The sequence below is a fragment of the Leptodactylus fuscus genome, chromosome 6 (assembly GCF_031893055.1).
Source record: "Leptodactylus fuscus isolate aLepFus1 chromosome 6, aLepFus1.hap2, whole genome shotgun sequence".
NCBI lineage: Eukaryota > Metazoa > Chordata > Amphibia > Anura > Leptodactylidae > Leptodactylus > Leptodactylus fuscus.
In genome coordinates this window covers 492,158-508,062 of record NC_134270.1, presented here as the reverse complement: position 1 = coordinate 508,062, position 15,905 = coordinate 492,158, and the positions used below count along the sequence as shown (strand labels likewise).

Here is a 15,905-nt window from a genome sequence, read left to right as displayed (position 1 = left end):
AAGGATAAAAGTTTGGGTGGGTTGGGATTTCCTGATTTAAGGGTATTCATTGGAATTAATTTATTGGTTTTTTATTTAAAACTTTTGGATAAAAATAATAAAGTAGGGGGGCTTTGCAGGTACTCCTGCGGCTCGGTAGTTAGGAGGTTGGGGTGGCTAACCCAAGATGGGAGGAGACCAATCGCATTCACTTGTGCGCCTTGGTATCTGGAGTTGGAGCGCTTTGTCAAAAAACACCACCTGAATATATACGCAAAAAATGTGTGCGCTAGCAACAAAAAGTTATTGAAAAAAGTGTGCGGGTCCACAGATTTATGCCCAATAAACGGGCTGGATACTGATAAAACAAAAAAGGCATGGAAGGAAGTATCCAGATATGGTCCAACCAACAAGCAGCGTGACCTGGCCTGGTTGGCCGCACAGGACGCAGTTCCTGTAAGGAGCATTTTGCATCGCAAGGGGTTAACACCGTCCGCCCGGTGCCCATATAGAGAATGTGGCGGTGACGAGGACCTGCGCCACTTGCTGTGGGGGTGTGGCAGGGCAAAGGCTTTCTGGGGGAGGATGAATGGGTTGTTTAAAGGGCTGTTGGGAATTGAATGTAAAACTTTTCTTTTTGTACTATTTGGGATGGTGAGCTTGGGTGGTGTGAATGACAGGGTGTTGTGGTTAGTTTTATGTTGTGCGCGAGAGACAATTTGGAATGCAAGGAATCTTTATACTTTTAGGCACGAGTGGGACCTGAATGTGGATGACTGGATAGGGATGTGTTTGGATAAAATTAATTTCTTTTATTTGCTGGACCAGTACAAAGGTCAAGATGCAGAAGGAGTCTGGAAAAGGCTCAAATGGAGGGACTGGACCAGATAAAGTGTATTTATAATTGTAAAACTTTGTGGTTAAATAAAAGAATTTGGTGAAAATTATAATGATGACGGCAGTGCGCTCGTTTTACGGGCTGCGTTCTGTTTGAGCTGATATAATTTTCTAAACAAAAAAATAAAAAAAAAATCTGTTCTTATCAGTTTAATATCTGATACGTCCCCTATCTGGGGACCATATATTAAATGGATTTTTGGAACAGGGAGATGGAAATAGAGCTTGCTCTGTCCACTCCACGCATTGACCTGGTATTGCAGTATCTCCAGGACCGGTGCACCCCTCTTAATTTGGTTGAAAAATAGAAAAAGAATTTCTTTTTTCCTTCTGCTGCTTGCTGGCATTTCAATGTCTTGCAACAAATCAGAAGAATTAGATGAGAAATCCTATTTTTATTTCCGAATTTTTTTTTTTTTGGGTTCAATAATTTTGTGTCACCCCTTCTACCTCTTAGATTGTCAGCTCTTGCGAGCAGGGCCCTCAGTTTCTGCATTGTGTGAAATGACTAGTTTTGTAATGTATATTGTTGTCTGTAAATTAACCTGACAAATTGTACAGCGCTGCGGAATGTGTTGGCGCTATATAAATATGATGTATTGTTATCATTGTAATTTTTTGTAATTGTTTTTTCTTTTGTCCAAATTTATTTATTTTCATTTTGTTTTCTTCATTTTGTTTCAGATTTTCCTGCTGACTTGAAAACTTTTTTTTCGTGGAAGAGAATGGAGTATTAAAATTTCTGAGGCAAGCAAGAGAAATTGCTTTGCACTTGTACCTGGATTTTGCACAACTTGATGCTACTGCTACTGCTATTACTGCTGCTGCTGTTGTTGTCGTCCTCCTCTTCTTCTTATTTCGCAGTGCTTGTTGCCCTCTTGTGGCTGCCTGCTTGCTCCGGAGACAGACTGACATGCAGGCAGGGTTTATGCAGATTTGCAGCAAGCGCTGTGCATCGCTGAGTGACAGTAGTGGCAACTGGATTTGATCTGTTTCGCTGTACAAGAGGAACATTCTTCGTACGGTTTCGGAAATTTTCTCTGTCTAGCATTTTTTGGACTTGCTTTGATGACGACAAAAATGTACCAAGCAGACAGCGATGTACTGAGAAGTGTAGAGGTGGGGCCGTGGGCCCTACTGTGATGCCAAACGCATTGGCTATCACCCTGTTCACCTTTTGGTGCAGACCTCACACGGGATGACTGAGCGTCGATCGGAGAGGATTGAGCCAAAGAAAGGGAGATACTGCGAGTAGGGGACCCCACCCTACATCACTGCGGATCCACACCAGGAGGCCGTGAGTAGTGCCATCGGGCACGATTACATCAAGAATTATGGAAGGTAAAAGATTTACTATTCGATTTCTGTGCACTAAGTTGAATGTGCCCTGTGAGCTGGCGTTGGACCACATAGTGGAAAACCTGTTATTGAAGCAAGCTCAGGTGGACTTAAGCTATGTGTTTTGCATTCAGGACTTTTTAAAGAGCAGTCGTTCTGTGGATGTCTCGTTCTTTACGGAGGACTATTGCCTAAGGGTATATCAGTTGTTACGGGAGGCGGAGGAGAGGGGACATCCCCATTTTCGGGATTACGAAGTAAAGCCGTTGTTCTCTGTGGCGGAGAAGATGTTAACAGTATGCATGTATAATCCGTATACCCCGGTAAACACGGTTAAGGCCTTTCTGGGGAGGTACAGCAAGAAGGTGAGGGGAGGGGTCCCCAACAGAAATAAATGGAGAGTGTTTAACGGACATGTGCGCTACTGGTGCACCCTGAGGGAGGATCCCACGGGGGTTGGAGGAGTCAAAACCCCTCCAGCCAATTTCTCTCTAGGTGGCAATTGAGGATATTTATATTACCCTGGCATGCCCTCTTATTGCCGAAGGTGTGGGGAGTACGGCCATACCCAGGAAGAGTGTCAAAATGACATGAGATGTCGTAACTGCGGGGAAACGGGGCACGCGGCAGCTGGGTGTAATAGTAAGCGGAAATGTGACATCTGCGGCTCCAGTGCCCATGTGGTTAGGAACTGCCCCAAGGCGACAGAAGCCGCTATACACGGTTTACAGGCGGGCATTGATGATGATGATGACCGGAGAGGGGAGGAGGAACAGAGACCAGCCAGAGGGCGGTCCTATGCCGATGTGACGGCCGCTGGCCCCTCTGACCCAGTAGCTGCTACAAATTTCCTGGGTTTCGAGGGTATGCCTGAGCCTGAGCGCTTGGAATGGGACGAAGATGCTGTTGCCCTAAGGGGCGTTGAGGAGTTGTTGGGCGAAGATATGTCTATTCCTTCACAGGAGGCGGCCCCACAGGTCCCAGAGGCGGTTCGGGAGGAGGGACTACCTGCCCGTAAGAAAACCAAAAAGAGCAGAGGAAAGGAGAAGGCCGGGGAGAAGGCGGTCCAGGGGGCGGCGCCTGGAGGCGTGTCCACAGCGCAGCCCGGTGCCTTGGCCGGATCCGTAACTGCAAGTATGGCAGGAATAGAGGAGCCTGGCGATGTAACAGTGCAAAGCGCTCCTACAGCCGAGCCTGCTGTCAGAGCCGGGAGCGAACCTGTAGCGGCGGCGGAGGGAGAGGCGGTCCAGGGGGCGGAGCCAGGAGGCGTGCCCGTAGCCGAACCTTCTGCTGCTCAGAGAGCAGAGCGAGTGAGAGTGGGGGCGGAGCCTAAGCGGGATGATGCGCCCGGAGCCGAAAAAACCGCAGAAGTGGAACGAGACACGGAAGGTGTCAGTGCGGCTGCGGTGGAGGTGCTACGGAGAGCTGCTCAGGCGGCGGGTCAGCAGACAGCGGTGGGGCAAAGGTCATCTGAGGCCCCGGCTGATGCGCCCGCTGCCGGGACTGCTGCGGAGGCAGAAATCGCTATGTCTGAAGAGGGCAGTGATGCCGAGATGTATATGGTACCAGAAACTGCGTCTGGAGACAGGCCCAGCACAACATGGGTCACCGTGCCGGCGGGGATGAGCCCAATCCAGGGTCCCCTGAGCCCGTTAGGGGAGGTGACAGCCTCGCAATACATTTCGGAGGCGTCCTCTCCTGACGTGGCACGTAAAGTGGCAGCCAAGACGGAGAAAATAAAATCGAAGGACATTGAGTCCATGGCGGGGGTGTACCATACTGCGTTAAAAAAAGGCCGCGGAATGCGGGGTAAAGAAATAAAACGGCTGGACGTAAGTCTGGAAAGGAGGAAGGAGGAGAGGAAAAAGACCAAAGGTGAAAGCACGAGTAAGGATCTGCCGGAGGTGTCGGGCCAGTACATGGACATTCCTATAGCCCCGAACCCGTTTGAGATGCTCAGCCCGACTCCGGAGGAGAGCCAGATCGCTCAGGCGGGTTCCCCAATGGAGTCGCGGTATCTGGAGGAGGGATCGGTGGAGCAGTGGGCTATGATGACCCAATTTAAGAAGTGAATTGTTTTTTGTTATGCTGTAAATTCATAAATATTATGTTTTCTTTCCTTTTCCACTTCTTACAGTATGGGGGTACCTCTTAGGTTAATATCACAGAACGTCAGGCGTTTTGACAACAAAAATAGGAGGGCAACCATATTGGAATTGTTATCCCAAGAAGGTGGGGATATATTTTGTTTACAAGAGTGTGGGCTGACCAGAACCCCGGACAAGAGGGAGTGGGAGGGTGACTCCTACTGGTCATACTCCCTAGAGAACAAAAATGACGGGGTAGGGATACTGGTGAAAAGTCCCAATATAAAAGCTGTTTCATTTCATGAAGTGGAAAAAGGGAGGTGCGTTATTCTTATTTTTGATTTTTTTGGGTACAAAATAAAACTAGTAAACGTCTATGCCCATGCGGACAAAAAAGCTAGAATGGAGCTCTTTGATAAATTAAAACTACACCTAACGGGGGGAATGCCCATAATAGTATGCGGTGACTTGAATACGATAATAGATAAAAACGACAGAGCTGGATCGGGTGAGACCAAAATAGATGCCTCTGGCCAGTTACTTAAAAGAATTTTGGTTAATTTCAATTTGAAAGATGCAGTGGTGGCCAAACCAGCACCACACACATATTATTCGGACAAAGGGACCGTTTCGTCCAGAATTGACTTTTATTTTTATTCAGGGAACTTATTTTCTAGTGTGAATGTGTCTCAAGTAAGAATGGGGTTTTCGGACCACGAGTGCATGAAGGGGGTGTTTACTTTGGGGGATGTTGTGTATGGGAGGGGTGTATGGAGGTTGAATGCAAGGTTGCTTGAGGATGAATGGATTAAGAATAAATTTATTAGGATGTATGCGAGGTGGCGGGGAAAGAAAGGACACTTTAAAAATTATTTTGATTGGTGGGTGTGGGTGAAGGGGGAGGTGGCGGGGTTCTTTAAAAAAGCCGGTGCGGCAAAGGCCGGTTTTAAAAAAGCGCAGTTAAGGCGCATCAGCTATAGGCTGGTTTTTCTAAAGAGGATTAAAAGGAAATACGGGTATAATGTGGATCATCTAATACAGAGTGCGAAAAAAGAGTTGGACGAGTGCATGCTGGAAAAAGGGAAGTCTGTGATCTTCAGATCAAGAGTAAAAATATACGAAAAGGGTGAGAAGTGTACTGAATTTTTCTTTAAAAAATTGAAGAATGGGAAGAGGTTGATTGAGGGGTTGTATGATGAGAACATGAGAAGGGTGAATGGTAAGAATGTGGTGGGTGTGGTGCATGAATTCTATAAAAAACTGTATGAGAGAAAGCAGTGTGAACAAGGGGCGAGTGAGGACGTGTTGGATGTGTTGGATATGCGAGTGCCTGAGGATTTGGCTGGAGGGATGCTTGATAGTCTGACTGATGATGAAATCTTGAACGTGGTACGGAAGTTGAATAGAAATAAAAGTCCGGGTGTGGATGGGTTGGTGAATGAATTTTATGTTAAGTATTGGGACGTGATTGGTGAGGATGTGTGTGAGTTAATGAAACGGTTGTTTGCGGGTGAGAGAATGCCTTACAGGATGAAAGAGGGTTTGGTTGTGTTGCTCTATAAGAAGGGTGATAAAGAACTTCTAAAAAATTGGCGTCCAATTTCCCTTCTGAATAGTGACTACAAGCTATTCGCAAAAATATTAGCAAACAGAATGAGAGAGGTGATTGGGTGTGTGTTAGAAGAGGACCAAGTGTGTGCGGTGCCCGAGAGAAGGATACATGAGAGCGTGATTGGTGTGCGTGACTTATTGTATGATTGCAAGGAAAGAAAGAAGGGGGTGATTGTGCTTTCCCTGGATTTTGAGAAGGCATTTGATAGGGTGGCGCATGTGTTTTTGTTTAAAGTATTGGAGAGAATGGGGTTTTTGAGTGGTTTTGTGGAGTTGTTGCGCGGACTGTATGAGGGTGCATGTAGTAGGGTGAGTGTGAATGGGGTCCTAACGGAAGAGTTTGAGGTTTTGTCTGGTGTACGTCAGGGGTGTCCGTTAAGTCCGATGCTTTTTTGTTGCGTGATTGAGCCGCTGTTATGCATGATTAGGAAGGATAAGGTTGTGAAAGGGTTTTTGGTGCCTGGAAGTGGTGGGAAGAGAATGAAGGTGCGTGGATATATGGATGACGTGTGCGTGTTTTGTGAGTCAGAAAGCGATATGAGGAGGGTAAGATTGTTGGTGAATGTGTTTTGTCTGGTTTCGTGCTTTAAGGTCAATTGGGAGAAATCCGAGTACAAGGGTTTCTTCTTTCCTAACCAGATAGTGGATGACGACTTAAAAGATGCAGGGGAGGATATCAAAATACTGGGAGTGAGGTTTGACCCCGAATTAAAGGGGCGTAAAACGTGGGAGGAGATTGGAGGTAGAATAGGGAAAAAATTGGGACTATGGCGGCTGAGAGACCTCACGTACAGGGGGAGGTTGCTGGTAGTCAAGAGTGTAATACTCCCGATAATTCTGTACGCGGCATTAGTATTTCCGCCGAATGATAGAGTGGTTAGCAAACTTATAAGGGTTCTATGTATTTTTTTCTGGGGGAGTGCAATAGAAAAGGCGAGGAGGGAGGTTTTATATAGGGACAGAAAACTGGGCGGACAAGGTTTTCCTGACCTTAGGGTCTTTATAGGGACAAACTTGATGCTCTTTTGGTTATATATGGTTGAAAGGCAGACGAAAGTGGGGTACATGGTTCGATACTTGTCCGGATCTTGTCTGAAAAGGATAGGATGGTGGACAGGGGATGCGAGTAGACCTGTCGCCTTTGTGAGCGCGCCATGGTATCTGAGTGTGGAGAAATTTATGGTAGAACGTGGTTTGTGTGTGCTTGGAAGAGATGCGTGTGCCAAAAATAAAAAACTGGTAAAACAACATTGCAGTGTTCGGATCATGTGCTCGATTGATGGGCTGAACGCGGAGAAAATTAAAAAAGCGTGGTATGAGGTGGAGAAACCTGGGCCTAGAAATAGGCAACGCGATTTGAACTGGATGGCTGCGCATAACATCGTACCAGTAAGAAGCGTGCAGTATAGAAAGGGTCTGGTGCCGTCAGCCCAGTGCCCTTATGCAGGGTGTGGTGGGAATGAGGACTTAAAGCACATGCTGTGGGGATGCATGAAAGCGCGAGCAGTATGGACAAAGGTAAACAAGTTGTGTAAGAAATTGACGGGTGTGGAGTGTGTGTCTTTTATGTTTGTTTTGTTTGGACTAGTGAGTTTGGGAGGCGTGAATGATAGAGTATTGTGGTTGCTGCTGTGTTGTGTGAAAGAAGTGTTATGGGATGTGAGGAATTTGTATGTGTATCGGCAAGAGGATGTGAGTGTGGATGATTGCATAAATATGATTATGGACAAATTAAACTTCTATTACTTAGTAGACGGACGAAACGGTCTAGATGCCGAAGGGGTTTGGAAGCGCTTGAAATGGCGCGACTGGCTGGAATAAAAGCTTGTAGTTTTTTTGCACTATGTACTGACTTAATTAAGTTGTAATCCCCTGAAATAATAAAGATTATTATATGCGCTCTTCAGCAATGATGGAGACTGATGCCTCATTTTATGAGGTACATTGAGTGTTATTGGTCTGAGCTGATTTGTTTAAAAAAAAAAAAAATTACTATTAGTATATGTTACTATACTATTACTATTATTATATATTACTATTATTATCTATTACTATACTATACTATTACTATTGCAGTATCTCCAGTACCGGTGCACCCCTCCTAATTCAGTTGAAAAATAGAAAAAAACTTATTCTTTCCTTGTGCTGCTTGCTGGCATTTCAATGTCTTGCAACAAATAAGAAGAATTACATGAGAGTTCTTATTTAATTTTTTTTTCTTTCAAGAATTTTTTGTCATTTTTCCTTTTTTTTTCAAATTTAATTTATTTTTTCTTTCCTCCTCTTCTTCTTATTTCGCAGTGCTTGTTGCCCTCTTGTGGCTGCCTGCTTGCTCTGGAGACAGAATGACATGCAGGCAGGGTTTATGCAGATTTGCAGCAAGCGCTGTGCATCGCTGAGTGACAGTAGTGGTGACTGGATTTGATCTGTTTCGCTATACAAGAGGAACATTCTTCATACGGTTTCGGAAATTCTCTCCGTCTAGCATTTTTTGGACTTGCTTCGATGACGACAAAAATGTACCAAGCAGACAGCGATGTGCTGAGAAGTGTAGAGGTGGGGCCGTGGGCCCTACTGTGATGCCAAACCCGTTGGCTATCACCCTGTTCACCTTTTGGTGCAGACCTGGCGTGATGACGGATTGCCGGTCAGAGAGGAGTGAACCAAGCCAAGGGAGAAACTTCGAGTAGGGGACCCCACCCTGCTTCACTGCGGATCCTCACCAGGAAGCCGTAAGTAGTGCCACCGGGCACGATTATACCAGGAGTTATGGAAAGTAAGAGATTTACGATTTGTTTCATTTGCACCAAGGTGAATGTACCCAATGAGATGGCGTTAGACCACATAGTGGAGAACTTACTGCTGAAGCAAGCGCAGGTGGATTTAATTTATGTTTTCTGCATTCAGGACTTTTTGAGGAGCAGTCGCTCAGTTGATGTGTCTTTTTTTACGGAGGACTATTGTTTAAGAGTGTATCAGCTACTACGGGAGGCGGAGGAGAGGGGGCACCCCCACTTTCGGGACTATGAAGTTAAACCCTTGTTTTCTGTGGCGGAAAAAATGTTGACGGTGTGCATGTACAACCCGTACACCCCAGTGAATACGGTCAAAGCCTTCCTGGGGAGATACAGTAAAAAGGTGAGGGAAGGGGTCCCCAATAGGAACAAGTGGCGAGTCTTCAATGGACATGTGCGCTATTGGTGTACTCTGAGGGAAGATCCTACGGGGGTTGGAGGAGTTAAAACCCCCCCGGCTAATTTCTCGCTAGGTGGTAATAGAGGGTATCTGTACTATTCTGGCATGCCCTCCTACTGCCGGAGGTGTGGGGAGTATGGCCACACCCAGGATGAATGCCAGAACGAAATGAGATGCCGCAACTGTGGAGAAACGGGACATGCGTCGGCTGGGTGCAACAGCAAGCGAAAGTGCGATATCTGCGGCTCCAGCGCCCATGTTGTCAGGAACTGCCCCAGGGCGACAGAAGCTGCTATAAGCGGCCTGCAGGCGGGAGTTGATGGTGATTGGGGAGAGGAGGAGGAGGAACAGAGACCAGCAAGAGGGCGGTCTTATGCTGATGTGGCGGCCACTGGCCCCTCTGACCCAGTAGCTGCTGCAAACTTCTTGGGGTTTGAAGGTCTGCCTGAGCCTGAGCGCCTGGAGTGGGATGAAAGCTCCGTTGCCCTAAGGGATGTTGAACAGCTGTTGGGGTCTGAAGATACGTCTGTCCCTTCACAGGAGGCGGCCCCACAGGTCCCAGGGGCGGCTCGGGAGGAGGGGCTACCTGCTCGAAAGAAATCTAAAAAGAGCGGAGGAAAGGAGAAGGTCGGGGTGAAGGCGATCCAGGGGGTGGCGCCAGGAGGCGTGTCCACTGCCCAGCCCGATGCCTTGGCCGGAGCCGTATCTGAAAGTATGGAAGGAGCAGAGGAGCCTGGTGATGTGACAGCAAAAAGCGCTCCTACAGCCGAGCCTGCTGTCAGGGCTAGAAAGGAGTCTGTAGCGGCGGCGGAGGGAGAGGCGGTCCAGGGGGCGGAGCCAGGAGGCGTGCCCGCAGCCGAGCCTTCTGCTGCTCAGAGAGCAGAACTAGCGAGAGATGGGGCGGAGCCAAAGCGGGGCGATGTGCCCGGAGCTGAACGTACCAGAGATGGTGAAATAACCGCGGAGCTGGAGCGAGACACAGAAGGTGTCAGTGCGGCTGCGGTTGAGGTGCTGCAGAGGGCTGCTCTGGCGGCGGGTCAGCAGACAGCGGAGGGGCAAAGGTCACCTGGAGTCCCAGCTGATGCGCCTACTGCCGGGGCTGCTGCAGAGGCAGAAATTGGTATGTCCGAAGAGGGCAGTGATGCTGAAATGTACGTGGTGCCAGAAACCGCGTCTGGAGACATGCCTAGCGTGTCATGGGCTACTGTGCCGGCGGGGATGAGTCCAATACAAGGTCCCTTGAGCCCAATAGGGGAGGTGACCGCCTCACAGTACATCTCGGAGGCGTCCTTTCCTGATGTGGCGCGCAAAGTGGCAACTAAGATGGAAAAAGTGAAACCGCAGGACATTGAGTCAATGGCGGGGGTGTACCATTCCGCTTTCAAGAAAGGTTGCGGAATGAGGGGAAAAGAGATAAAAAGGCTGGATGTAAGTCTGGAAAGGGGGAAGGAGGAGAAAGAGGAAAAAAATGAAAAGTGAAAGTATGAGCAAAGACTTACCTGAGGTGTCGGGCCAGTATATGGATATTCCCGTAGCCCCGAACCCCTTTGAAATGCTGAGTCCAACTCCGGAGGAGAGCCAGATCGCCCAGGCGGGTTCCCCAATGGAGTCGCGGTACTTGGAGGAGGGATCGGTGGAGCAGTGGGTAAAGATGACCCAGTTTAAGAAATGAAATGTTTTGTTATGCTATAAAGTCATGCGTGATGCATAAGTGCATAAATATTATGCTTTCTTTCTTTTTCCACTTTTCATAGCATGGCGGTACCTCTAAGGCTGATATCCCAGAATGTCAGGCGGTTTGACAATAAAAACAGGAGAGCTGCCATATTTGAATCATTATCCCAAGAAGGTGGGGATATTTTTTGTTTGCAGGAGTGTGGCCTGACCAGAACCCCGGACAAGAGAGAGTGGGAGGGGGACTCCTACTGGTCGTATTCTCTAGAAAATAAAAATGACGGGGTAGGGATATTGGTGAAGAATCCCAACATAAAGGCTGGTTCGTTTTATGAGGTGGAAAAAGGGAGGTGTATTATTTTTAATTTTGACTTCTATGGGTATAGAATAAAGTTAATAAATATTTACGCTCACGCAGATAAAAATGCAAGAATAGGGCTTTTTGAAAAATTAAAATTACATCTAACTGGGGGGACACCCACAATATTGTGTGGCGATCTGAACACAATAATTGATAAAAATGATAGAGCAGGGTCTGGTGAGACCAGAATAGATGCCTCAGGTCAATTATTAAAAAGAATTTTGGCAAACTTTAATTTAAAAGATGCGGTGGTGGCCAAACCAGCGCCGCATACTTATTATTCTGACCGTTTCGTCTAGGATTGATTTTTATTTCTATTCAGGGAATTTGTTTTCTAGTGTGAATGTGTCTCAAGTAAGAATGGGGTTCTCGGACCATGAGTGCATGAAGGGGGTTTTCACTTTGGGGGAGGTTGTGTATGGGAGGGGTGTATGGAGGCTGAATGCAAGGTTGCTTGAGGATGAATGGGTTAAGAATAAATTCATTAGAATGTATGAAGGTGGCGGGGAAAGAAAGGACACTTTACAAATTATTTTGATTGGTGGGTGTGGGTGAAGGGGGAGGTGGCGGGGTTCTTCAAAAAAGCCGGTGTGTTAAAGGCCGGTTTCAAAAAGGCGCAACTAAGGCGCATCAGCTATAGGCTGGGATTTCTAAAAAGAATTAAAAGAAAGTATGGGTATAATGTTGGCCATTTAATACAGAGTGCGAAAAAGGAGCTGGATGAGTGTATGTGGGAAAAGGGGAGGTCTGTGATTTTTAGATCAAGAGTTAAAATATATGAGAAAGGTGAGAAATGTACAGATTTTTTCTTTAAAAAACTGAAGAATGGGAAAAGGCTGATTGAGGGATTGCATGATGAGAGCATGAGAAAGGTGAATGGAAGGGACGTGGTGGGTGTGGTGCATGGATTCTACAAAAAGTTGTATGAGAGAAAGCAGTGTGAACAAGGGGCGAGTGAGGAGGTGTTAGATGCATTGGATATGCGAGTGCCTGAGGAGATGGCTGCGGGTATGCTTGATAGTTTGACTGATGATGAAATTTTGAATGTGGTACGAAAGTTGAATAGGAATAAAAGTCCGGGTGTGGATGGGTTGGTGAATGAGTTCTATGTGAAGTACTGGGATGTGATTGGTGAGGATGTGTGTGAGGTAATGAAGCGGTTGTTTGCGGGTGAGAGAATGCCTGACAGGATGAAAGAAGGGCTGATTGTATTGCTTTATAAGAAGGGAGACAAAGAATCTTTAAAAAATTGGCGCCCAATATCCCTTCTAAACTGCGACTATAAATTATTTGCAAAACTGTTAGCGAACAGAATGAGAGAGGTGATTGGGTGTGTGTTAGAAGAGGAGCAAGTGTGCGCGGTGCCCGAGAGAAGAATACATGAGAGCGTGATTGGGGTGCGTGATTTACTGTATGATTGTCGGGAGAGAAAGAAGGGGGTGATTGTGCTTTCTTTAGATTTCGAGAAAGCATTTGATAGGATGGCGCATGCGTTCTTGTTTAAAGTGTTGGAGAGGATGGGGTTCTGAGTGGGTTCGTGAAGCTGTTGCGTGGGCTGTATGAAGGTGCATGTAGTAGGGTGAGTGTGAATGGGGTCCTAACGGAAGAGTTTGAGGTTCTGTCTGGAGTACGTCAGGGGTGCCCATTAAGCCCGATGCTTTTTTGTTGTGTGATTGAACCGCTGTTATGCATGATTAGGAAGGATAAGGTTGTGAAAGGATTTCTGGTGCCTGGATGTGGTGGGAAGAGAATGAAGGTGCGTGGATATATGGATGACGTGTGCGTGTTTTGTGAGTCGGAGTGTGATATGTGAGGGTGAGATTGTTGGTGAATGTGTTCTGTCTGGTATCGTGTTTTAAAGTCAACTGGGATAAATCTGAGTATAAGGTTTTTTTTTTCCCCCGTCAGATAGTAGATGATAATTTAAAAGACGCAGGGGAGAACATTAAAATTTTGGGGGTGAGGTTTGACCCTGAATTAAAAGGGCGTAAAACCTGGGAGGAAGTAGGAAGTAAGATTGGGAAAAAGTTGGGATTATGGAGGTTAAGGGACCTCACGTACAGAGGGAGGCTACTGGTAATTAAGAGCGTGATACTCCCTATAATTTTGTATGCCACGCTCGTTTTTCCGCCTAATGAAAGGGTGGTCAGTAAATTAATAAGGGTACTGTGCATTTTTTCTGGGGGAGTGCGATAGAAAAGGCGAGGAGGGACATCTTATATAGGGATAGGAAACTGGGGGGACAGGGCTTCCCAGACCTCAGGATTTTTATAGGAACGAACCTGATGTTTTTTTGGCTGAGTTTGGTCGAAAGACAAACGAAAGTGGGGTGCATGGTCCGATATTTGTCTGGGTCTTGTTTGAGGAGAATGGGATGGTGGACGGGGGATGCAAGCAGACCGGTTGCGTTTGTCAGTGCGCCATGGTATTTAAAAATGGAAAAATTTATGATGGAACGTGGGTTGCGTGCGCTAGGGAAGGATGCTTGCGCCAAAAATAAAAAATTGGTCAAAAAACATTGTGGTACGCAGGTCATGTGCCCAATTGACGGGTTGAATGCTGAGAAGGTGAAAAAGGCGTGGCATGAAGTGGAGAAGCCTGGGCCTAGGAATAGGCAGCGTGTTCTAAACTGGATGGCTGCGCATAATATTGTGCCGGTGAGAAGTGTGCAATACAGAAAGGGACCGGCACCATCTGCCCAGTGCCCTTACATAGGTTGTGGAGGCGATGAAGATTTAAAACACATGTTGTGGGGGTGTAAGAAAGCGCGAGCGGTGTGGATGAGGGTAAATAAGCTGTGTAAAAAACTAACGGGTGTGGAGTGTATGTCCTTTATGTTTGTCATGTTCGGATTGGTGAGTCTGGGTGGGGTGAATGATAGTGTTGTGGTTATTGTTGTGTTGTGTGAAAGAAGTGTTATGGGATGTGAGGAACTTGTATGTGTATCGTCAGGAGGATGTGAGTGAAGATGACTGCATTAATATGATTATGGACAAATTTAATTTTTATTATTTAGTAGATAGACGAAACGGTCTGGACGCTGAAGGGGTCTGGAAGCGCATGAAATGGCGCGACTGGCTGACAAAGGCCTGTTTTTCTTCTGTGTTATGTATTGACTGAATTAAGTTGTAATTCCCTGAATAAAAAGTATAATTATGGATGATTTTCGGCTATGATGGAGACTGATACCTTACTTTTGTAAGGTATAACGGGCGTTATCGGTCTGAGCTGATTTTCTAAAAAAAAAATAAAAAATTTGTACTAAGCTGAATGTTCCAAGTGAGATGGCCTTAGACCACATTGTGGAGAATTTATTGTTGAAAGCAGCGCAGGTGGATCTGATTTATGTGTTTTGTATACAAGACTTTCTTAAGAGCAGTCGCTCTGTGGACGTTTCTTTTTTCACGGAAAACTATTGCCTGAGAGTTTACCAGTTATTGCGGGAGGAGGCGGAGAGGGGACACCCTCACTTCAGAGATTACGAGGTTAAACCTCTGTTTTCAGCGATGTTGGAAAGTTCTTTTCCCCTGCCAGTCCGGAATACACCTGGAGAAGTTCACGTTACCAGTCTAGGATTGATTACATCCTCGTCTCTTCCAGTTTCAGACCTGATTCTTTTGTTTTGAAGGACTGTGTCTTTTCCGATCACAGGTGGCTAATCGCAACCTTGCGTCTTGGCTCTTCTCAGAAAGGACCTGGGATCTGGAAACTCAACGTCCAATTGCTGGAGGACGTGAAGGTTCGCACTGCTTTCCACCGCCTCTATGACAAGCTGCGGGGGCGCCAACACCTCTTCCCTTGCCTGATGGCTTGGTGGGAGCACACCAAGCTCGAATGCTGCCTATTTTTCAGACTGTATACAGATACTTATAGCAGGATCCTGATCAATGGCTCTCTATCTGATGCGGTCCCCTTGTGCTCTGGGGTAAAGCAAGGCTGTCCGCTCAGCCCCATCCTGTTTATTTGTGCACTAGAACCTTTGCTTTGCAGCATCAGAAGTGACGCTTTGATCTAAGGTGTACCAGTCCCCGGGAACCGGGGGGTGCCGGTGAAGGTCAAAGCGTATATGGATGATGTGTCAATCCTGTGTGACTCTGAGGCGTCCCTGAGAAGGGCCCTCCAGACTACTTCGTATTTCTGCACAGCTTCGGGGTTTTGCCTCAATATGGAAAAGTCTGACCGCCTCACACTGGGTCGGTGGAAAAATGCTGACCTTACTATGTTGCCTCCACCCAGTGCAGAAGTTAAGATCTTGGGAGTCTACTTTAGCACAGCAAATTATGGTGCCACCAGTTGGGACATAGTGAGGTCCAAAGTGCAGAAACGTGTGGACTTCTGGCGGTTACGAAAACTCTCCCTTGAGGGTAGGAAGTTGATTATCAAATCGGTTCTGCTCCCCCTGCTCCTCTACTTGAACATGGTATACCCTCCAGCTGGTTCTGGATTCCATGGGCCTGCCAACTCCTTTTCTGAAGGTCCTTTCCTTGTTGTATAAAGAAACTTATAGCAGGATCATAATTAATGGTTCTCTGTCGGCAGCGGTCCCCCTGTGCTCTGGTGTTATGCAAGGCTGTCCGCTGAGCCCCATTTTGTTTGTACCGGGGGGTGCCGGTAAAGGTCAAGGCATATATGGACGATGTGTCGATTTTGTGCGACTCAGAGACATCCCTGAGGAGAGCTCTACAGACCACATTGCATTTTTGCACGGCTTCCGGGTTTCGTCTCAACATGGACAAAACTGACCGTCTTACGCTAGGGCTATG

At 46.8% G+C, this 15,905-nt stretch overlaps 1 non-coding gene across 1 annotated transcript; it reads left to right on the top strand.

Moving 5' to 3' along the window:
• The first annotated feature begins 977 nt into the window (after positions 1-977).
• On the top strand, positions 978-1,164 carry LOC142210882 (U2 spliceosomal RNA). The gene has a single exon (XR_012717013.1). It is a non-coding gene; the product is annotated as a U2 spliceosomal RNA (small nuclear RNA).
• Positions 1,165-15,905: the final 14,741 nt, after the last annotated feature.